General features: G+C 38.8%; 1 protein-coding gene across 3 annotated transcripts in view; it reads right to left on the minus strand.

The window, feature by feature from the left end:
* The window catches only part of CTNNA2 (catenin (cadherin-associated protein), alpha 2), a 457,589-nt gene that overhangs the window by 143,113 nt on the left and 288,653 nt on the right, over window positions 1-25,823 (minus strand). The window lies entirely within an intron of this gene.

Consider the following 25,823-nt stretch of genomic DNA (forward strand, 5'->3'; position numbering starts at 1 on the left):
TCTGGGTTTAGTGGCTGACAAGCACAATTAAGAGAAAACATCTTTCCTTAATAGTCCATTTCAGCAACATGCAATAAGGGCTATTGTTTTGTTTTGTTCATATACATAAGGGATTCATTCCACAAAGATCAAAAAGGGTTATTTTCTCAGATTATATATCATATGGATATCTGAATTATACTGTTCAAGGGCATGACTTCTAGATACCCAGAGAGCCATTTAGTGACCTGCTCAGGAGAAAGAGCAGAAGTGTATCTACAAAGCATGAACTCATTTTGCCCTTGGTCCTGAAACTATCTTTGAGGTTTGACCTTTAGAAGAACTTCACATAACACAGATCGGTTGACTAAGGTTGGCCACAGGAAAGCGTTTAACAAGTCAGTGTTGCAAAGCTCTCTGTAACGATGCAGAACAAGCCTCCAAATGTATCAAGTGAGCTCTCCTCTGCTTAAATATCTCTATGTTAATAGCTTGTTCTCTGGGGTCAGGAAGTGTTACCTCCAGGAGGGGAATGGATAGAAGACAATAATTTCAATGCAGGGCTTTGAAATGATATTTTATTACTTCTAATTTTAAATAATTAATGTAATAATTTAATTTAATATTGTAAATAATTTTATAAATTTGTATACTTTCAAATACAGTAGTTGTAAGGTGGGGTTAGTCTGTATTTAGAGATAAGCAATGGCCAATGCCAAGTGATTTTGGAAGCTTCCCCATAACGTAGGAAAAAGTCACAATACTACAGCAAGACGGTTGTTCTGGCCATCATGTTACATTCGCTGATGGTTGTAGCCCTGATGTGCATGGACAAGATGGGGAGCGGACAACCTCAAATCCATAAGCACATCAGGTGAGGTACTTAGAAATGTTTCTGGTGAGCCTGTTTTACTAATATCACATGCTCATGAAAAACAAAAGAAACTGTGTTTACAAAATTAGTATTTCATGGGCTTCTTTTTAGACAGATCTATTTATTAAAAAAATAATTGCCTTAAATGCAGAACTGTGTGCACACATTTACAGATACTTGTATACTCAAGGACGAAATTTCATTTCTTAGATAACTTGCTGAATCAAGATAAGAATGTCCATCAATCATCTAATATAGTTAAAGGGTAGAAATTTGGGGTAAGAGGGCTTTTTTTAAAAATGAGGCCAGAAGAATGACTATGCCAGCATTCATGTTGACTGATGAATTCCAGAGCAGTTTATTACAACAAATAGCATCTCCTAGTAAAATTCTCTACTTCTAATATCATTCTGCTCTCCAAAAACATACATTTTGACATCAGAAACAAATTGCAACAACACGCAGAAGAATGAGCTGTTGCCTCTGAAAGCTCTTTCCAGTATTCCACATACATAAGTTCAAATTTTATCAGGACAAAAAGAAAGCTGGATGACACATGGTTTATGCATTTGTGTGTATATGTAATGCTTTTATCACTCAAATCCACTATGTTTTACCTTTATACAATCAAAATAAATCAAAATTCAAAATAGCCATGATTGCTTGACTAACATTTAGTATTTTCAGTGCTAAGAAGGGCAATGCCCAATATTAGACATTATGTTAAATATCTTATTTCAACTGCCACTTCTTTTTTTATGCCAAAATTTGTTCAAATTGCAGAACCACACACTTGAAAATAAAATGCTTGTTATGGTGGGTTGACCTTGGCTGGATGACAGGTGCCCACCAGGCTGCTCCATCACTCCCCACCTCAGCTAGATAGGGGAGAGAAAATATAGCAAAAGGCTTGTGGGGCGAGATAAGGACAGGGAGAGATCACTCACCAATTACCGTCACAGGCAAAACAGACTCGACTTGGGGAAAAATTAATTTAATTCATTACCAATCAAACCAGAGTAGGGTAATGAGAAATAAAATTCTTAAAGTACCTTCCCCCCACCCCTCCCTTCTTCCTGGGTTCAACTCCACTCCCAATTTTCTCCAGTGGCACAGGGGAACGGGGAATGGGGGTTGGGGTCAGTTCATCACACGTTGTCTCTGCTGCTCCTTCCTCCTTGTCCCCTGCTCCAGTGTGGGGTCCCTCCCACGGCAGACAGTCCTCCGTGAGCTCCAACGTGGGTCCTTCCCACGGGCTGCAGTCCTTCATGAACTGCTCCAGCGTGGGTCCCTTCCCTGGGCTGCAGTCCTTCAGGCACAGCCTGCTCCAGCGTGGGTCCCCCGTGGGGTCACAAGTCCTGCCAGAAAACCTGCTCCAGTGTGGGCTTCCCACGGGGTCCCAGCCTCCTTCGGGCATCCCCCTGCTCCGGCGTGGGGTCCTCTCTCCCTGGGCTGCAGGTGGAGATCTGCTCCCCCGTGGAGCTCCCTGGGCTGCAGGGGGACAGCCTGCCTCACCAGGGTCTTCATCACCACGGGCTGCAGGGGAATGTCTGCTCCGGCGCCTGGAGCATCTCCTCCCCTCCTTCTGCACTGACCTGGGGGCTGCAGGGCTGGTGCTCTCACATGTTCTCATTCCTTTCTCCAACTACCATTTCTGTGCCACAGCAACTTTTTTCCCTTCTTAAATCTGTTGTCCCAGAGGTGCTACCACCATCGCTGATGGGCTCAGCCTTGGCCAGCGGCGGGTCCGTCTTGGAGCCGGCTGACATTGGCTCTGTCGGACATGGGGGAAGCTTCTAGCAGCTTCTCACAGAAGCCACCCCTGTAGCCCCCCCGCTACCAAAACCTTGCCATGCAAACCCAACACACCAGTCTTACAGCTGCCTGCTCAGCTAGAATTTCCCCTGTTTTCATCCACACATGTTATTGTACAGTCCTCAATTATATGATCAGATCTTAATTTTTCTACAGGAACTCTGCTAATGTGCACAGGATAGATGAGCCTCATTTGTTGCTCAGTTGTTTATATAGCTAAAATATGTTGTTTGCAAAATTAACATAGATTAATATAGTAGTCTAAAAATGTTGCTGGATATTTCAACAGTTCCTTATAAAACCAAAACCACAATTCAGCTGCCAGAAATCCGTATTTAAGACTGTAAGCATGGCAGAGCAGAACAACTTTTTCTTTTGAAATATCAGAGAGAATGTTTCAATCAGCAAAATGGTATTGTTCAAGTTGGCGTCAATGTGGTATCTACAAAGTAATGCAAAGTGATGTGGGGATGTTTGGTTATCACTCCTGCTCAGACCTGTTTGCACTTCGGAACAAATGGAAGCTCCCCAGGATTGATGGGCAGGAGTTGAGCTGTAGTGATGCTGGAGTGAATGGTATCAGGAAAGTATTTATAAGTCGTGAAATTATGAAATTAATTCACTATTTAAAAGTCACAAAATAATGACATTAATTCACTATTGAGTAAGAATCTGCAGAGAAATGCTGTAGAACAGCAAAAACTGGCATGGAAAAAATATTTTCTTCTGAATACAGAATATCACAAAAGGTTTTGGCTTGGTATCCTCATGACTTGTGATTTAAATTGACTTTTGAAATTATATTGACTTAACTGGTTTTGCTATCACTTCTGATATTTTTTCTTATAAGAAAAGACAAACATTATTATAATTGGTTATTTTTGTAAACCTTGAATCTAGCACATTAAATGTGGCCATGATTCTTCCCTTCGGGAAGAAATCTTAATAACCCAACTGGATTTATATCATTCTGTTGTATAGTACGTTCACCAATATAGACCAATGCTCAGTTTCTTGGACTAGAAGTTATGATCATGTCTAATCTCCTGTGCCTGACAATAAGTTTATGACAGTGAGTGGAAAAGCTCACTGACATCAGAGGTCATAGAATGAAATCACAAACTGTTTTATATACCATAGTTATTAGGAAAAAAATAAATAAGTAAAAATACAGTAGTAAGAATGACAGACAAATACTCCTATTGCTTTTTGTGCTGCTCTACACTACATGGATTTTATAGGCTATATGATTCCCCAGATGACACGCTGAAATAAATACAGAGACAAATACAGAAACTCAGAGGAAATTGAGATTTTTTTTTTTTCCTCACAAGTATTGTAGGAATTTCAAAGTTCAAATTTTGAAGTTGGATGCCCCATCCCTGGAAGTGTTCAAGGCCATGTTGGATGGAGCTTTGAGAAACCTGGTCTGGTGAAAGATGTCCCTGCCCATGGCAGGGGGGTTAGGCCAGATGATCTTTAAAGGTCCCTTTTGACCCAAACTGTTCTGTGATTCATTGGGATTTTGTTATGTATTTTTTATTCTTTTTTTTTTTTTTTTTCCTAATCAGAATTATTGAAAGTAATCAAATTCTGCCCTCTGTATTACCGGAATGAGAATTAACCCACTACTCTAAGGAACAAAATTTATATTTCAGAGAATGTCCCAAGTGTCTTTTCTGCATTCTCCCATACTATAAGGACTATTTGTGTAGTAGCTGTGAGATCCCAGTTGTGCTCTGCTGAGAAACGATGCATAACAGCAGTAGGATCAACCGGGTAATTCAGTGAATTGGAATGAGAATTTGGGCACTTATTATATGTCTCACCAGTAAACAAGAGGCAGGTCTTCACCTAAACTGTAAGTAATAAGAACAGCCACTTCGTGATTTCCTGCGCAGATACACATCGTAAAAATTATTAATTTTGAAAGTAATGCATTGTATTTAATTGAACACTGTAAAATCAGTATTTAGTTACAATAATCTTTTTAAAAGAATGCACTGAAAACTATCAGACCTGGTTACTGCTTCATAAACAGAGAGTAAAATACTCTGTTTTGTAAATATGATCTGCAAATATTTCTTTAAAGAAGCCAATAACTTAAACATTCTTCTACCTGAGTCTTTATTTAAATGTCAATTACTATAGCATCAGAGAGCAATCATACAGCTAAATGATGCTTTAACCAGCTTGCTATGATGTTCTATGACCACAACGGATTATCTATAAAATATTTTCCATTTGATCCAGTTGTAGGACTTGCATTGAACTAGCCAAGCAGGGCAAGGGGAATAAGGTCCTGTACTGATTCCTAGAACACACATTGTAAATACAGTAGGAAAATTTCAACAGATTTTGATATTTAGTATCTTTCCAAAATTCTTTTCTGAGCACCCTTGTGCAGTGACTCCCCTCTTTATATCTCTTGGAGATAGCATTAGCATACTGTACTGAACATAATAAAGATATCATCCCTAGACATAATAATGGCAGTCTGAAGAGTTTAAAATCATAACACAGACTAGGAAGAGAAAAGACTGCTGCTTAAAATACACAAGCTTTTATAAAAATAGTACTTTTTTGTGTTATGTTTATTTGTCTTTTGGCTTTATGTCTTAAAGAACTGTGCTTCAAATATTTCTATGCATGCCCATTGGTTAGAAGTTTCCTCTATTAAAACAAAATTAAGAACATTTTGCGTTAAACAAATATATGAGAATTTAGAGAAAACATATATATCTGGAGATACAGAAACAGAAGAGTTAGCTACAGTAACTACAAAACATAAATAATATTTGCAATCTTAATTATCCTCCTACTCTCTCATATCATCAAACCCCTTCCATGTTCTAGGGCAGTAACCACCTACTCCCTCTAAATCACTTCAGTGAAGCCTGCAAATGCTATCTAACATTTATTCTCTGTTACACAAACATATGCAAATGCTTATCTATATGTATAAGCACACAGACACACCCTCAGAATAAAACTGAAATCCCTCCATCAACGTCAGCGTCCTTAGACTCGTAGCTCCCTATCCCAAGGAGTCTAATAGAGATGGGCATTACGGTCAGTGGGAAAGGTCAGGGTAAAGGTAAATTAGTAATAATAATATTGTCATAGAGGCTACTTACAGGCATGATAGCTTGACAGTTTAGTAATTTGTCCCTTCAGTTTCTAGATTCATACGTCTCTTCTACTTTTGCTCGGCCACATCAAAAGTATGATTCAAGGTTTGCTCCTATTAGTGGCATTTCTATTGTTTAATTTCTTTCCATAGAAACTCAAATTGACTGCCTAGCTAGCGTTATGAGTAATTTGTCTTACATCAGAATCAAAATTATCTTCACGGTCCTTTTCATAAGTTCATTTCCCCCTTTCCATACATCCACTAAATAAGCTGGGTTTTGTCTGTCAGACACTCAATATTCTGCAGAACACCTACGTGTGCTCAAGAATTTGCCGTAGTTCCACAACAGTGTGTTTTTGTTCCCTGAGTTGAGATGCTACCACGGTTCAGTATGCTTTCTTATGCCTCCTCGCTCATCCAAGTCATTCTCTTTCACCCATGAAATAGTTTCTGGACTTGTGACCTGCCAACACCTAAAGAGCTCACGAGGCTTCAATGGAGACATCTCCTGGTTTGTTAAGCCACCCTGCTGAAAATGAAGTCCCTCAAAATATCTCAGTTAAAACCTCTCCTCTGCCTTGTTGCTTCTATTTCTTTACTTTAGCGCTGCCCTGAGTTTTTGGACGAATTGACTATTCAGCCTTCAGCCTCTCCTGCCGCACAGGATAAAGAGAAAGGCTTATTTCGAGCGGCGCGCTTGAATGTTGTTCAATGACTAGTATTACTACCCTCATAGATAGACAAGAATATCAATTAAATTTGGGAAGGAATCAAAAAATTTATGGGAACATTTCACAAGCCTAGCAAAATATTATTTAAAAAATGGAAATTCTATATATTCTTTTTTTCAGTGATTTAGTACAGTGATTAGTATTACAGCTATTTGTATTCATGCAAACTGAAGAAATGAAACACAAAATGTTGTGAACTAAACAAAATAATAGCCTCAGTCATCTCTGAAATCATTATCGCACTTGAGAAACATAGTAAAATTCAAGACTATGAGACTTTCCTGGAAATTTCCCACACACTTTTTGAAGACATCTGTTCAAAGCAGAAATGTAGGGTAAATTTCTGGAGGGGGGAAAAAACAAAAAAACCCTGTATCTCCCTTGTCTCCCCTATAGATTACATAGTTTAGAGCAATTTCTTTGGAGCATTATATGACCTTTTCCACTAGTATGAATTTCTCCTAGGCTCTGGGGCGCTCACAGAGAAGCCCTGAATCAGCTCTAGGAAGCTTTTCCACAAGGAACAGAAATGGACTTTTAGCTTGGTTTTCTGCATCTACAGACAACGGACCCATATTTAGCTCATTTGTCCCACTTAAATCAAGTGCTTGTTGTAAAGGGACATCCCCCACCACCCACAAGAACCTGATGCTGACTGCACTGTGAACAAATTTCGTTTCTATGCTGATATAAGGATAGCATATTGCACTGATCAAAACCGCATTAAACACTGCCACATTTACAAACAGAGGCAAGAATTTAATTTAAATGTCACTTTAAATTTCCGCTATTAGACTTCCTCACTAGTACTGCCCTCTTTTTTTTTTTTTTCCTCATTCCAAAGCTACTGAGTACCTTTATGTTCACAGATTTTAATTGCATAGTCAACTATCCCAAATTATTAGGCAACACACCAAGGTAGCAGCAAATTGGCATTATACCGTTCTCTCCATATGCTAAGCAGGTCAAACTATATCACCCATATGCTATATTCCTTTCTGCTGTGAGTAAACCCAATGAATATGGTCTCTGTATCTCTGTAAGAGACTGCAGAATTGCTTCAGCAGATCTTGAGGTACCAGCACCCGTTCATAAGTCAGTCATATTTGACACATTTTTCTCCTAAGATTACAAACACCAGATCACTAGACATGTATATTTGTATAATTTTTGTCTCCAAAATTAAGCTGTTTCTACCAGTCCTATCAAAGTCCTGCAACTTTCTCACAGTATCAGTACCTGTAAATTTATGGTTTTTTCCCCTGCCTTTTTCCACTATTGTATTTGTCCATATCAATAACTTTCTGCTTTAAATCTTTCTGAATCAATTCTGCCTCTATTTTCTCTCTTCTCTCATTACTCACAGTCTCAACCTCACAAATTTGCAGCCCCTACTTTCCTGCCTTTCAAAGCCGGCTGTAATTTCTGACTCTCCATTTATAAGCCGTGCTTTAACCTAGCTCCTCACAAAAAGCCAAGGAGCCTTGATCAGCTCGGGCTGATTCTGGTCGTATGAATGTCTGAGATTCACAGGAGAGGAGAAAGGGTTACAAGTGCTGTCAATAGTTCCTGCCTTAAAATTTCCGATTTACAGATGTTTCGTCCAGTCCCAGCTCTGAGATTTCATTTTGGGCAGAAACAGAAGCGTCTCTGGGATTGCCTGATTTGGGAACAAAAATACAGGACACAGAAAAGGGAGCTTAGAGACAGTGCTGGGGGGGGGCATGTAACCCATAAGGGAAGAAGCTCATGTGCAAAACACATTAATCCGCAGGGTAAAATGGCCCTTTTGGAGGCGGTGGTGGGAAAACTCCTCTCAGCCAAGCTTGCCCCATGTCTGTGACACAGGTAAGTCCAGGCAAACAAAATACGGTGCAGAGATTTGCTCCTTTATCTGTAATTTATGACAGTGAGTGAGCACAAGACATGGTGTATCTGCCAATATTCAACTGCCGTCTAAAAACTGCTCTACCTCCCTTTCCTAGGCCAGTCAAGCAAGACGTGGTGCAGCATGAGACACACTCTGCATTACTTGTTTCAGGGGATATGCAGATCCCAAGGGCATTGGGATTACCTTTGGGATTGCTCCCGCAAATGCTTCTGCATAGGTGATGCTCGAGTGCAGAAAAAATACCACCTCAAACCTGTGCGACCGTTGGCACGTGGCCATCTCCCGCTGCAACCCCCCCAAAAAACCAAAGCAGTAGGATTGGCTCGTGCCCTACGGGAAGGAATAGCAGCAAGATTAAATTAAAAGAAAATCATAATTAGTGATAGAGATGATATATTTTACCACATTTGGAAAAAAAATCCCCTAAGCATTTAATAAGGGACATGAGAATTGAAGCTGCGCCGGGGGAAATTTTGTATTATACAGAGCATTTAAAAACCGTAACATGATTCAGCAAAATACTGCTATAGAGATTTTAAGCCTCTGATGTCAAAAGGATTGAGCAGAATAGCTCTGAGTCCACCTGCTGCCAGCCCTTTACAGACCTCATGCTGGAAAAGCATTCCTAGAAGACAGCAGGATTTATCTGGGCTTCCAAGGGCTGACGGGATGGGGCGTGCGAGTGCCTGCGTGTTAGGACAGTCAGCGAAATAGCCCACGTGTGACAGTCCACCTCTTCTGAGGAGCAGGTCGCAAAAAACCAAAACCTGAGATAGAAACAAAGAATGGGAAATACAAAAGAATAAGCCAGGTGTGGACAAGCTGTTCTTTTTTTCTTTACATGCCTCATTAAGGTATTACGACCTCATAGGCATGAAAACCAAATTGCTATGTGGGGATGAGCTGAGCACGATGCGATTTATGCAAAAAACTACAGAAGAAAAGGGTTGGGTGCCAGTTTATGACTTCTGAAGCACAAAATCTCTGCTTCAGCATAGGATTCCTGTGTGGTGTTTGTTATGTTGGTTTAGCCTCTGTCTACCTTCTCTACCTATTTATAAGCAGGAATATTTCACATAGGTATTTTGAAGATAAAAGACATAAAGAAAAATACTGGAAGTGCAAAAATACTGGAAGCTGTACTGGAAGCTACAGATGTACTTTAGATAGCTAGAAGTGCCTAGAGTATTGGACAGGTGTCAAATAAATTGAAAGTAATAATATAATAGATTATTCCATATGAGCCAAAGTTTCATGGAAATGCTGTTTAAATAACAAAAAATCAGCTTGTCATTTACTGGGGAGGCGGGGGGGGTGTCAATAACCATCCCAACAAACCAAACCAAAACTCTTTTAGTATATTCCCAGGAGAATACTACTACTGAAAAAATAACAGAAGCTTTATTTCAACTCAGCAAACCAAAACTGTAAAGAGTCACTTAGTCAAATATATTCTGCATATATGATGGTCACTGGCAAACTGGGATGACATTGAGGTCTTACAGTTTAAGGCAGGCAAATACACATGGAACTGAATGGATATAATACATTCCAGGACTTCACTGAAATAGTTAATGCCTTTGAGAGTCCTCAGGGCATAGCTGTCCAGCTCCATGAATTTTTACACATAATGCAGGTAATCAGAAATTCAACTGTTATGTCGAGCTCACAGGCAGGATACATGAATGTAGTATGTCTTCTCACAGCAACTTTACAGCTAGAAATGAGGAGATGTATCTATTTCCATAGTAGAACATTGAAAGTATTTTTTTGAATCTTATTACATATTAAAATAAAAGTTAAGAAAATACATAATTCAGCACAAAGCGATTTGTGCATTTAAGGGAATGCTTAGCATCATCGAGCTCTATGGGAAAGGCTGTTACACAATTGAAATGGCAAAGATGGGGGCTGCAGTTGTGTAAGCATCCATGGGATTGGAGCAAAGGGGAAGAAAATCCCTTTTATTGTAAGCCCTTGCAGGTTTCCTTATTCAAATTACAGAGTTTATTTGTACTTTACAGACTTTCTGGGCAGCAAGAGGAATGACGTGCGTCTTACATTGTTTATGAATGTCACCCAAACTTTCTTTCTCATTACGGAACTCTAAATGCCCAGCTCAGCCCTACAGTAAGAAGGAGAAAATCTGTTTTGTTCTTCCTGTGTCCTGCCTGTGAGATTTAGATGGTAACAAAGCAAAGTCACATAACTTCAGCTCAGGCAAAAATTGAGAGGAGAAAAGGAAATCTTGGTATAGGTGAGTTCTTCTTCCCTCATCACTGTTAGATGTGGATACTTCCTTCTTTTACACACTTTCATTAACGTAATATAATTATCCATGCCATATAATGAGCTTGCTACCTAAAAGCAATTCTTTGACTCACTTAGAAATGACACAGAAAGGTCTTTTCTGGGTCCATCAATGTTTCATATTGTCATTAATGACCTAGGTGATAGAACACGGAATATGCTTATTAAATTTGGAGGTGACACCAAGCTGAGAAGCACTGAAAGTACTCTGGAGGGCAGAATAAAAATTCAAAATTATTCTGACAAATTGCACTCATGTCCTCCAAAAGAAAAAAAAAAAAAGAGAGAGATGCTATCCAACAGGGTCACGTGCAAGATGTTCACTCAGTCAGCAATAACCAGCTATAAACCACAGAACAAGTAGTGGCTACGTAGAAGATCTGCAGAAAAGGTTCCAGGGGCTTTTGTGCATCACCAACTGAACGTGAGTCATCCGTGTCACCCAGCTGTGGGAAAGGCAAGCACCGTTCTCAGGCAGAAAAACCCAACTGCAGCCAGGGAGACGCTGTTCTCCAAGCCAGCAAGATCTCAGCTCGAATACCATGGGATTTGTTTTGGCACCGTGTATCAAGAAAACATGGACCACTTAGAACGGATCCAAAAAAAATCAAAAGCAGTTACCAAGGATCAGCAAAAAATTCCACCAACAGTAAAAGCTTGGATGCATTAGGCTTGTTAAACTCTCAGAATTTGAAAAGTGAAGCATTGGAATAGATTTCCTTGAGAAGTCTTCAGTTCTGGAGTTTGCAGGAGGAGCCAATGTGTCAGGAATGACAGAACTAATATTGCCTTAGAGCAAAAAGATGGACCAGGTGATTTCTTAAATCCATTGCACTTCTATGAACTAAGGTTTATGTCGCAATGGCTTGCCCAGCTATAACCAATAGAAAGAATCACATTAACAGAGCACAGGGACTTTTAAACTCGAATACACAGTGGTTTATATTTCTTTAAGAAGACTGGGTTAGATGGGAACCTCCAAATAAAAGATTATTTGTAAGGAGGCTCCAAAATACTGTCAGGGATGAGACTCAGAGTTCTAAAGGTACTTCAGACATCCATATGATCAGAACACGTGTTCTTGATTTCTGTCTGTTCTCCATATTCTACAAAACAACACTGAAGTCTAACTTATTTTAAAGTAAAAAGATTTTTAAAAGATAAAAATAAAAGAAGCACCTAAAACAAGTTCCACTATTGCATTGGACTGCTACTGTTTAAAGCTAAATGGAGAAAGTTCATGCAAAAGGTGATGCCTCACATCTTGATTAAAACTCTGCATTTTTTTCCCAGGGATTAAATACAACATAAGAGAAATGGATCACAGGGACAGGGTTTAGTGGTGGGCTTGGCCGTGTTAGGTTAACAGTTGGACTCAATGATCTGAAAGGTCTTTTCCAACCTAAATGATTCTATCATTATATATATACTGTGCCTATACATATTATTTCTACTTCTTGATATTTTGATTAAGCTGACTGGATTACAAATTTCATATGAAGGTGTTTTTTTCTTCCTACTATGTGAAAAGTTGTTTCAGCCTTACAAACTGTCAAGAAAACTCACCTATATACAGAATTTACTCAATTAGCTTTGCCATGATGTTGTCTAAAGTGGTATTCTCTAAAATACCAATACAGAATAAACACATTGCAACAAAGCAAATATATTTTTACAGTCCGCTGTAGTTGCTAAACCCGTCTATTCTGTTTTGTAGAGAAACATCTGGAAAATCTACTTTGGAATGAAAAGTAAGGAGTGTGGTGTATGGTATATAACAAAAGGAGAAGGATTTTTTTCAATTCCTGCAGTTGTTAGGCTAGAAATAAACCCTGGAAATGGTTATAGGGAAGAATTCACTGTATATATAAAAATAATTATTTATTTTTAACATTGGGCTAGAGACATAGCAGTTAAAGTGCAATATCCATCCTAACATTCACCATCTCATTCAGATTTTAATGGCATTTCTTAGGTAATGTTGGATTTGAAATCTCTGAACATAGCTCTCAGGGAAAATCCAGTCAGCAAGAAAAAATAAGATCAGAATGTGAATGTGCTTGTGAGCTATCCAAGTAATGTGCTGGAGGACTTTGTCCTTGACAAGCACAAAGAAAAGCCAAACACCTGTCCGCCTATTATCCATTACCAATCTCTTTTTAATATCAAACACCTCTGCTTTTCAACAGATACTTCAGTCTGTAAAAACACTGAAAGAGAACAAATGCTTCTGTACTACTACGTTTTGTAAACTTCACACGATCATTTTTAAAAAACAGATCAGTAATGGGAAAGCTAGCAATTTGGTTTTGAGATCATAAATCCAAAGTCTTTTCTAAGTCAATATTTTATCTTACCATCAACATGAGCAGATTTTCCAAACTAGAAAAAACGCCCGTTGTTTACTTGTCTCTTATTGAGAAGCCGCATGTTTCAGAAATACTTGCTCATATGAGTGGGAGAGAAATTTTAAGGAAGAAATTTTTTATGATGAGAGTGTGTCCTGGTTTTGACTGGGATACAGTTAATTTTCTTCCTAGTAGCTGGTATAGTGTTATGTTTTGGATTTAGTATAAGAATAATGTTGATAACACACTGATGTTTTTAGTGGTTGCTAAGTAGCGTTTATACTAAGCCAAGGATTTTTCAGCTTCTCATGTGCTGCCAGCGAGGAGGCTGGAGGGGCACAAGGAGTTGGCACAGGACACAGCCAAGGCAGCTGACCCGGACTGGCCAAAAGGACATTCCATACCATATGACATCATGCCCAGTATATAAACTGGGGGGAGTTGGCTGGGCGGTGGCGATTGCTGCTTGGGGACAAGCTGAGCATCAGTCAGCAAGTGGTGAGCAATTGCATTGTGCATTACTTATTTTGTATCTTCTTTTATCATTATTATTATTAAAAATTATTATTATTATTATTATTCTTTTCCTTTCCTTTGCTGTCCTATTAAACTGTCTTTTTCTCAACCCATGAGGTTTACTTTTTTCCCCCAATTTTCTTCTCCATCCCACAGCTGGGGGCAGGAGGAGAGGAATGAGTGAACGGCTGTGTGGTGCCCAGTTACCAGCTGGGGTTAAACCACGACAGTCCTTTTGTGATTGTTTTTCCTTGCAACTTCCATACCAGTGCCTCTAGGGTCGAGGTAGATTTTCCATCCCACTTCCTCATGTCCTCTTGTGGTCATGCAGGTAAAACCACAGAGTGGTCCATGGTGTGTACCCACTATATCTTCTCTCTTGAGCAGAGGAATGCTTACTCCTAGTAGCTGAGATACTGGTCTGTACAGGTGGGGAGTAAGCTGAAACCAGGACAGGGTGGTGAAACCCTGGCACAGGTTGCCCAGAGAGGTGGTCGATGCCCCATCCCTGGAAACATCCAAGGTCAGGCTGGACGGGGCTCTGAGCAACCTGATCGAGTTGAAGATGTCACTGCTCATGGCAGGGGCATTGAACTAGATGACCTTTAAGGGTCGCTTCCAACCCAAACCACCCTATGATTCTATGATATGCAATGATAAGCAATGCTGATCTTGATTGGATTGCTTACGAGCGAGGACTTGCAGGAGGAAATGGTATTTCCACACTACCTCTCTCATAAATACTGTGCTCACACCAGGAAAATGAGCTGTAGGATTTTAATGGCTTTTACCAGTAGGAGCACCACAGAAGTTAGCTTGACGCTTTGTTTGTGCTCCATATTTTAATCGGAAATAACTGGCAACCATCTCCCCATGCATGAGATCTTCAGGATATGTTTCTAAACCACATCTTCACTGATGCGTGTGGCAATTCCATGGGTTTTTAGTGGAGAAAAATACAGTCGTATAGTTTGGATGGGGGGGAAGATCTTCAAGTGTATGCTCTGCATTTACTAATAGGGGCACAAGGTCTTTTCAATACTGGAATAGAATTTTTGATGAAGTGCCTGGTGGCGAATTTGAAATACTAGCCTGGGGGCCCCAATGAGACATAATTCATTCCAGTAGCTAGAACAAATCTAGCTTCTACATCCATTCCTCTGAAGTCATTATTGACCCAAGGGAAAATGCTAGCCTTAAGCAAGTTTTAATAAAGACTCTGGTGGAGTAGTTTCTATGGCACTAAATGCGATAATGAGAAACAAGCCACTTAGCTGCAATAGACCCAGGACCTGTATATAACCCGAAAGTCAGTTTTCTGAGGTTCTTGGGATTCTTTCCAGAGATGAAACAGGCATCCAAAAGAGATTTAATTACCTTGCTCACTAATTTGTTACATAAAAATCAGTCAGGCTTAAATGGACCAATATTCTGCTTGTCCTATATGAGCATAATTTATTTTAATACTGTTTCTGTGAAGTAAAAATGTCCATCGACTAATCAAGTCTGGGTTGAAAAATCAAGGGTTTTACTAAACCAGTAAAAGTATGAACATCTAAATCTGGCCTTAAACATTGCTCTGCTTTAGAAGTTCTTGCACTGTATTTTAAACAATAAATGTTTGTATCTGTCTGTGACCATAAGACCTAGTACCAAACAGCATCACTGATGCTGCAGACTGTGGCAGTTTGAGTTTCTTAAGCAATTACTGAAAACTCTTTCGGGATGAAGTAGGTAAACGACAACAACAAAACCTGATAAGTAGACTTCTTCTGAAGTTAGATCTGTATGTATTTAAAAAACCCAAAAAACATTAACTGTCCCTCACTGTGCCCCTTGTAACCATCAACTGCAAAACAAAACCTTGCTAGACACAGTGGAAGTGATTTGAAAATTAAACTACAGTCTTGATACAGAGAGATAGAGAAAGGATCCTTTGTGCCACTGTTATGATCATTAGTCTCCATCCCAGGCAGAGCAAGCACAATCTTTTGTGCCTGTTGTTGATGTCTGGCATTCATTCACAGAGAGGTGCTTTGTTTTATGTCTTCAGATTCTACAGGCAAGTATTTAAGTTGTGAAAGTCAGCGGAGGAAAACGGAGAAATAGACTCCTCTGCGTTGGTGCTTTGGCAATACAATTGATGGGACGGAATAAAAGCACAAAGAAGATAGGCTGAATATAACAGTGCTTTGAGCAAGAGGGGGAATCTGAGAATATTCTCATGGCTAATACAACACAGTAAACCCCTGGTCCTACTTTTGCCCTCACCCAAGACAAGCCGCATCTAGGTACATCATTATCAAATTCACAAAGAAATATCATTTGCAACTTTTTAAGAGTCTGATCAAGTATTTCCTGTGCATAGCAAAAATAAATACTTTAACATTAACAATGGGGAGGTATGGACTATATGCTTTACAGTCAAACCATCAAACTTAAAGCCAGTATGCTGTATTAGCAGCCAACCCATTCATTTATTTCACATAAAAAGAAGTTTTGGGTACTAATCCTTTTTTATGAAAACTTCTAAAATATTTTTAAAAGTTATGGGGGAATCAGTGTGTGCTTTATGATCCGGGAGGATTGGTGCTTACAGGCCTCTTTTTTTTTTTTTCTTTTTGGTACCGTTTGAGTTCAAATCAGATACTATGTGGTGATTTCAAGAAAAGTAAAACTGAATCACGTTTCTGTGAAACTTGTAGCCATTTATAAGGATGAGATGGGGGGGGGGTGCACAGAAAATATTTCTAGTTTGAATGGAGATTAAATGTCAAGAAGACTGGAGTTGCCATCTACTGGAGTGTGCAAAGAATGACAACTGACATGCAAAAATCCCGAACTGAAAGCATTAGTCACAATAACAGTCTAGGTACATCGTATATTGCTCCATGACTTTAAAGGGGGGGAAAAAAAAAAAAAGGAAATCTCCAAAGACGAGGAATTATTCTCCACTCTTAGCTTTTGAGAAGTCAGAATATGCACGAGGAGGCTGTGTTAAAACAATCTCATTTGCCTACGTCTTTTATCTGCATTCAGCAAAAGATTTGATTTATCACTTCTCATCAGAACACAGATAATTCTGCTTTCCAGCTTCAAAAGCACAAAACAATGTCAGAATCTGAAAAGGAGAGAATTGTAAATTCTTCAAATATGAGCATCTAATCACTGCTGCATTTTTAAACCACCACTTTTTAACACAATATAATCTTAGGGAATGTCTTCAGTTGATGAAACACTGGCAAACATAACAAAAATCTTCTTAGAGTTGCTTATCATCAAAGACAGTTACTCAATATTCACTGTGCAGTTCCAATAATGTGTAATAAAGTTCATACACAAGAAAGAAAGTATTCACTCTTATGTTTCTAGATGATCTAAAGTAGAATTTTTATTTCCTACATAGAGGTTTTGCAAAAGACCAATTATTTCCATAAGCAAATTAATAGAACAAGTGCTTGCAACTGGACAGACAGACAAACCAGACCTCTGCAGGGCAGTTCAGAGGAAAAAAGAAAGCCAGAATGTTCTTAAAGTGCCATGAATGAAATTACACAAAATTAGCAGGAGACACGATGTTGATAACAGCTACAGCCTGGAAATTCAGTGTATTTGTAGACGTGAGCACAACATGTCCCACCTCACAAGACCAAAACCTACTTATAAACTATACACATGCACCGGAATTTTTTGAAAGCAGTTTAATATTTTCTCATATTTAGTGGAGATGTTTATTAGTCTCTTACTAAATGTAGAGTATGAAGTGACTGGACAGAAGTATCTGACATGTGAACTATGTTATTATGATTAATGGAGTTCATACATAAAGGGTTATTTCTCTGGAAAACGTCAGATTGAATAATTACTGGAATTAATCCCAAAGGGCTTTAGAAAATTTTCTGCCCAGTTTCAAGTCACATTTTTATCACATTTTTCTTTTGACTAGAGGGCGATCTTTAATTGCAGTTTTAAGTAAAACAAGTACTGTAAGCAATTCATCAAACGTTATGAAAAATGATGTATTTCTCTAACAGTCCTTGAAAGTAGCTAATTCACTTTTTACCCTCATCTCTAGGCAATATAGCAAAATCCAATCAATAAACAAACTGGTTTTGTTCTGCCTCTGAAACAAAAAAGCACACTGTCCCTATTTTTCATGCATCACGTTAGGTATAGAATATCCTAGAACTGATATATTGGAATATTACTGGCAATATTACCAAGATAAGTAGGGAACAGATGATAGCATTATTTGGTCTCTTGGATTTCTTAAATCTAATCAGTATTTAATGGTACAACGGTGCCAGCAAATCCAGAAAGTCAGAGAACACATCTCCAAAGACTCCAAGCTGAATGTGTTTCAGGGAAGTATCCCAAGGTCAGCATTACTTTGCAATGCTGCCGTTGCATCCAACAGGCTCCACAGTCCGGCAGACTGAGGACCAAGAAAAAGGAGCACTTATCAAAGGGCTGGGTTTTTTTGCGATAAAAGCTTTTCTAACCGCTGTCAATATGATTTTCTTTGGGTAGGTAAAGAAGCAAATACCTCCCAACTTCATCCCTCTGGCACTAGGGAAGCTTCTTCCCACTACATTTTCGGTGTCTTCTAATGCTCATTGCCTTCGTGGCCCTCACGGCTATGAAAAGAGGTAGAAGAAGAGACTTCTGCAGACCTAATGTCAGGGCATGGTCCAAGCTCAGCTAGCAAAATAGGCTGCAGAAAGACAACGTGACCAAACCTCAGTTGTATAGATTACATATCTGGGAGCATTGTAATTCACTAATTCTTGTCCAACAATTACTGCCTCAAACACCCAAGCTGTGTTGATTATTAACATCTTCATTAGGACACAGCAAAAGATAGTCTGTGCTGGGCATTATGCAGGGACATAGGAAGAGACAATCCTTGAGATTAAGAGCTGGAAACAGAAAAAAACCCACAAACCTAGGTGTAGGATGAACAAGGGCATAGAGCAAACAAAAAAATGATATACAATTAGAAGAAGCAAAGTGAAGATCAGGACACGTAGTACTGCTTCCAGGATTAATTTTCTAAAACTAGGTATCTTTAATGCCTCTCTGCTCAGCCACTGCTAGCTCCAGTTTTTTAAGTACAGAAACAATGCCCATTTGCCATTTCCACTCCCCTTCTGATCTCTGTTGGCATATTTGGCAACCATTACCGTAGCTTGCCTTATCACCTTTTGTCCCCCACCTGCCAATCCCCCAAACGAGTCCCCGTTGAGCAACATCCATGGCGATGCCAGTACAGATTCTGGGGGCTGAAGGATGATGCTGGGGGAGATTCAGGAGCAGCTTCTCTGCCCATCATCCACGGGGCTGGGGGAGAAGGAGAATCACTGGGTACGCTACATGCCGTGGGACCTGAACCCTCAGCCAGCATTTATAGACCACACCAGAGAGGTGCATAATTCAGGATTTTCACACCAATGATTTCCCACACCTTTAGGATTGCTGTTAGGAACGTTACCGATGTAATCATGAAAGATGGTTATTCTTCCACAGCCATGCATGCAACATACAGTATCCAGTTAAATACATAAACACCTTTTCATAGACAAAAATCTCTGAATAATGGGGAAAAAACTACAATATATCTTGAGCCACAGGCATTTCACAGCTACTGACCTTTGATTTTGATTTAGAGGCTCTAACTAATAAAGCTTGGCTCCACACTGAATCTGAAGAAGAAAATCAAGCACTCTCTTGTCAAATTATAATTAATTTGCACTACAAAAAAAGAGCAGAAGTAAGCCAAGTGTTCTTTAAAAATGGTCTCTAGCATTCAAAACACACAGTAAAATGTCCTATATCTTGAAAAACAGTCTGATCTTTTCCTGTCTTTTTGGGTTGATTATGCATCTTTCCACTCATTTAAAATATAAATTGAGTTTTAAGAAACAATAAGCTCTTCATTTTACATGAATATTCAAGATTCAAAATTACAGCAGTAGGAGAGGAAATTTAATTCTGAAACTTATCTGAAGTGAACCTTACAGCTTTGTTACTATTTTCCCAACAAATCTGCTGTTTCACCTTTAAAGACATATAATGTGAGGGTAATTTACTTTCATATTATTGCATGTATGTTGAGAATGTGGTTCGCATATGTTTTCTATATCTTTGGAGGTAAATTCAGGATCTTTGGGTATGTTACTAGAATTGACTATACCTTTCTATACATTTATTGAGAGTAAAGGAGCAACACAAAGTTTTGATCACATCGAATGTTTCTTCTTTATAAAACACAAAAAGTCTTTAGCACAGACACATTAATACATTGAAATAAAACCTAACAAGAGTCAGGAAGGCACATTTCAAAGATCTCCATTGGATCTCACAAAATTAAATCAGCTGTTGAGCAAAGCTGGGTTTCTAAGATTACACATACACCACACACAAACCACCCCCACCATATGAAACTGTTCAGTATTGCCTCAGTATTTCTAAGCTGTTTATTTTTTTTTAAAAAAAAAAAGGTCAGGTTATTCTCTTTTTTTAGAAGGTATGACTTTCTTTTGTTATGCCTTTAAATATGTCCTTCTGACACCTGTGACCCATGATTATTTCTCTTAGACATTACATCAGTTGCAAATAATACGTAATGAAGCCATAAATATTTCAGGTAGTCAACAAACCATCTTCTTTAAGTTTGCAAAAATCACAATGACTTCTATCTGAAATGGGCGTCTTCAACCTGGTTTCCGCATTATTACTTCTGTGTATGAGCTAATGATTCAGATTCCCTCTAATCTCCCAGTAAGATGCAACACACAAACAACCAGGATTTCAACAAATTTGATCCTGCATTTTCCCTTCAGATTATGGATATCATCAGAGCAGAAGGATGGAAACATAAAAATCCTGCCTTCACCATCTGCCAAAATATACCAAGAAGCACACATAACTGAGAATAATACAGTCTGCCAAAGATCCGATTGCCTGTTTGCTATAGGCGTTCTGCTACAGTCCAACATCTATTTCCATGACTACATAATCTAGCTCACGTTGTTCAGGTCTTCAGTAAATCCAGGAGTCAGACCTAAGAACATTACAAGTTATATTATTTCCAGGTAACATTATCCAAAAGCAGAGTTTCCCTGTAAAACTCCCTTTGGAGTCAATTCAAATGGTACGCTCTGCGACAGAAGGGAATTCAATAGAAGTCTTTATTCGGTTTCAAAACACTAATTTAGCACCGACTTTACCACCAACCTGTATTTCTCGCAATAATGTATCTACAAAGGCCAGCAGAATTATCTTTTCTGATCGTGCTTTAAAACATGTTTGGAAAGGAGTGAGAGAAATGGGTTAAGAACAACTGATTGTCTAATACTGAGAAGAACAGATTTTCTGCTCTGGGAAAATTTTCCAAGAGCAGTTCATCCATTTGTAAAAACTTTGCAGGAGACTGCCAGGAACAGCTTTTAACTTGTTCACCCTAGCTTTTAGTAATTGATTTCATAAATTCCTCTCAATTCTCTCTACTTCCTGCACCTTGAAAGTCTGAAAAGTGTTTACTGCCACTAAAGTTATGTGGCTGATAAAAAGAGTGAACTGTTTTGCATCAAGAAGGCTATCCCAACACAACACAAATGACTTCTCTACAGCAGGAGTTTGTTGGCATGGTTATGCCTGCATCCCCAGGTGGGACTTGCCAGCTTTCTGAGCAACGCAAGTTATTCTGAAGGACACAAAATGCCAGTAAATCATGGACACATGATGGGTTTAGGGCCATAACCGATTTGGCTACAGGGGAGATTTTTCACAGTCCTAACCAACCCTGCTATTCTGTCACTTTGTGCTATATTCATGGTTCCACCATCATCCAACCTCTCACAGGCCTGATGGATCTGAGTAAACACACCAAGATCAACCAACCAACCAACCAACCTACATGAGATGCAATGGCATCAATAGCCATCTTGGATTAGCTACATCTGTGTAAGAACAGAATCCTTTCAGTAAAAAGGAGTCTTAAAACACAAAGACCATTTAGCATTGTAGTTTATTCAAAAATAATCCTTACAGATGAACTATCAACAGTAGAAGAGGGCAAAGTAGATGTATTCAAGTGTATGGATAAGCTGTGGCCCTCTTTGCTCTTAATCTAATTGGAAAACCACTCCAGCTCCTTCACTGGCACCTCCAGAAATGCCTGGGAAGGTCTTGAGATGAACCTTTCCGAAGTGTCTAGCTTAGCATTTCTGAAGTTGGAACTAATTGATTTCCAATTAAATACGACTAACTAAAACCTTTACAATTGCACTCTACACATGCTTCCTCCAAGACTTCCCATGACATTTTTAGAGAGATAAATTAGCAAGAGTTAACTGAAAACCAAGGTTTGAATTTCCCCTTTCCCTGTAAACCAGGAGTTCCAACAACCTAGTAACTTGACTGGCACACACCAGTCTTCGCTTAACCAGGATGCTACATGATCTTAAGCAATGTGTTGATTAATCACAAAAGGATAGGTTTTACTTGTTGTCATTTTTCCATTATACCTGGACATTCACAACCAATAACGCTGTCTAGAGCTTTGACAGCACATCCAGAAATCCATAGGTAATTTCACAGCTACTTAAGAGAGTCAGTAACTCTTCAGCTTATTCAAGTAGTCTATCAGTAATGAATGGAGGAGAGAGACACTTCATCTTACCCCTGATATAATTTCTAAAAATTGACATTTCCTCACTGCATTGACAGTTCTTCACATAGGTCTTTATAGAGCTGTACATGACTACCTGGTATTGATTGTGGCTGCTGACAAGACTGGAGTGACCGCAATGGGAGAGAAAAGTGTTTCTCACATTGTCAAAAACAATAAGATGATTTACATAAGAATATCTATTTTTTAAAGGTAGTAATGAATCCAGTGTGCCTGGTCTGCACTGCAATAATTTAATGGTAGTTATCATTATTACTTTGATATCTTGAATCGCCAGAAGCATTTCGGTCAAAAGCTTGGGTAATATAGTGCATTTTTATATTTACTAAGAGATGTGTTATATAGGATGGACTTCTTATCAGCTGAAACTCTGAGTTTTATATAGAAGGTACAGCCAGCCAAATGCCAGGGGTGACCAAGATATAAATACTAGAGAAATAACAGATTTAATTTGCTTTACTTGAAGTCATGTCTTTTTCTTCCCTTTTCTGTTTTTAAATGTTTCCTTTATACAAAATGCCATAGTTCAGTGCACTTGAAAATTAAAGACTACCATGTTAGATCAAGGTTTGAGTCTGTCCATTCATGAAAGGAAATTAAAATCACCACTAAAAGTCCCACTTTTTATTATACTGATAGAAACCACTCAGAAAATACCAGAAGGAAGAAACATACTCAGTATTTAATATACTGCTTTGTCTTTTCATATTTTGTTGGTTAATATATTAAAACATGTTTATATGCATGGTTAGACATTAGTGGCCAGATTCTGATCTTATTCTCCCTGTCCTAACCCCTGGATTGCAAACTCAGGCACGTTAAATACCTAGGTCCAAACAGTAATGCCAGGCAATACAAGGACTTAGTCAGAATGAAATGATTCTGTGGCTAGTTACACGATATGGGACATTTATCTGAATACAATATTAAAAATGTGTAGACTAAATACATTGAAAAATGTTTTCCTTTTTCAACCTGAACAATTTTGACGATCACTGCAGGGTGTTGCCAGTGAATTACACTTGTCGTGACTCAAGAAATAGCTTCCCAGCTAAACTTTCTAAAACTTTACTCATGTTGTTCTTCTGTAACCTGTTTTATATTGATTTAATCAATCTCCCTTAAACACACATAAACTTAGTTTGCGCTTCTTACAATGTTTTGCAATCGCACATTTAATAAAGCTAATTTAAATCTGCTAATTTATAGAGATTTGCCAGAGGCTTTGAAACTTCAGAAAATGTGTAAACTTAACAGTTTGGCTGTGATAACAGCTCAGACAGTGGAAATTAAGCCCTTTGCATCACAATCAAGTTCAAAGTGGATTCCTGGCTTTATTGCAAAAAAAGTACATTTCAAAAATATAGAAGAAAACCAAATTTACAAAAGATATTCCAGGGCTAAGACGTATATTCACCCAAGTTTGTCTTTTCAGATCCACGTGCCACAGTTCTTGAACGTGGTCACTACCCTGCCTCAACATCACAGCCTCAACCATACATTGAGGTCTCTCATTTTAAGACTACCTGGATTCTTTTTTACAAACAAATTTTGGACACATAAGAGCAGAGTCTGTCATGCAGTAGACCTCTGACGGAGCTTCGAGACCGTGCGCTTAGGGCCATTAATTCCGGCTCCCTAATTCTAGTCGTCATTCTTCCAGCTGATGCTATATAGGTTTGCTACTGTCTGCTCTAATTTCTACCTCTGGAACCCAAATGATAATAGATTATATGCCAGTGTGGGAATAGGCAGATTGGTTAGGATCCAAGCTGCATCCCAGGTGACAGCAAGAAGCAGCAGTGAAAAAAGTATTCAGCTCTTCTCAGCGATGTATCAAGGAGTTTCATCTCTACTAGAGGAATTCTTCACTATACATAGCATTTAGATGGTAACTAAGCGATCATTATCATCATTCATTTGCAGAAAATGTCAGCTTGCCTTGAAGATATAGTTGAAATTCTTAGGGCTACTGCTGCAGATCTCGCCCCAAATTGTTATATGGGAGAAGACATTAAGAGCCCCCCTCCCATGAAGACTTGTAGGGTTGCAGTCTTTTAAGGGATACAACCTTATTGTTTTGAAGCTTTTTTCAGTATCTGTAAAGTTCAAGTAATCTTTTGAGGTTCTTTTTCCTGCTAATTCCATCAAAATATTCAGATATGCAATCTGGAATATATTCTTGGACAAGGTTTTTTTTTCTTTCTGTTGGTTCTGTCATTGCTTTCCCTCCTGCTTTTGTGCACTGAGAAACAGAATTAAGGTGTACTGCAACCAGTGGACACTTGCATAAACAGCCTGCTTTGAATAAAACAGCACGATCTTGAGAGAGGAAAACCACACAGAGCTTTCCTGCCCGAATGCTAAAACATACGAGAGGTTCATGTACTATTAGAGCCTCACATTTTTGCTTTGAGACCACGGAAATGCAAGGGCTGTGAATAGCAGAAAAATGTAAATAAACTGAATTGGGAGCATACCAGCACATGGATTCCCAGGTTCCGAAACCATGGTCCAAGTGTTTTATATTTGTAATTTATTTAAGACTTTTTTTGGCAAATACATTTGTAATGAAGCTCCTTCCCACATTTTTATGCACGAGAGCTTAAGTTTTCCAGGACTTCTCTAAAACAACTTTTACTGCATCAAATTACTGCATTCCTTGATCTCTACCAGCACACACTCACAGCAGCCAGCCACACTCGAACACAACGAACAGCTCCAGGATTTCGCAGCTCTGCAACAGATCCTTCAAAAAGAAGATTTTTTTTTTTTAAAAATTAATACGGTTGTGAAAAAGAAAGCCAATGTAACGGTTTTGCCCTGCCTCCAGCATTTCACAACCAATGTTGGCTTAAAAGTAGCACAATCTTCTGCAATACTTGCATTTCCATGTGAAACTTCTTCATAGAGAATTCATGCAGAATTGTGAGCTGTCAGCTCTGATCGCATTCACCAGCACACAGGCTTTAGACTCTATTTCGTAATAGGAAAAGATGGCCAGCGTTTTCCTGACAGAAGTATCGTGTATTTTTCAGTCAGTAAAAATTACAGCGAGAGCTCATTGTCGATGCATCTCCCATAGATAATGAGGACTGCAAATTATCAGGCAAGGATTTTTTGGCTACACGGAACAAAAACCAGCATAATCTGCAGAACTTATTAACTAATCAGGTTTTAAACCCCTTCTTTGCATGCTGCCGACATGGTCAGAGTAACCTATACATCGATCTTATTCCAAAAGCACAGTAATCTTTATGCTGCAAGAATGATAGTTTTGTGTGCCATAGCATACACTGGAGAAAAAAAAAAAAAAAAAAAAAAAACCCTTTAGGAAAGGCATGTGCTGAACACACACAAAATATGCAGGATGGAAAAAGACCAAATGTAATTAAAGCTTATATGAAACCAGACATTCCTATTTGCAGAGCTCTGGCTGCATTTCTATGAGAAAGAATGCACAGAATTTCAAATCATGCTCTATTTAGACAATGTCAGAAGAAAAACCCATTTCCCCCCCCCCACGCCCCCCCA

The sequence above is a fragment of the Haliaeetus leucocephalus genome, unplaced genomic scaffold (genome assembly GCF_000737465.1).
Source record: "Haliaeetus leucocephalus isolate CR32 unplaced genomic scaffold, Haliaeetus_leucocephalus-4.0 Scaffold741, whole genome shotgun sequence".
NCBI classification, from domain to species: Eukaryota; Metazoa; Chordata; class Aves; order Accipitriformes; family Accipitridae; genus Haliaeetus; species Haliaeetus leucocephalus.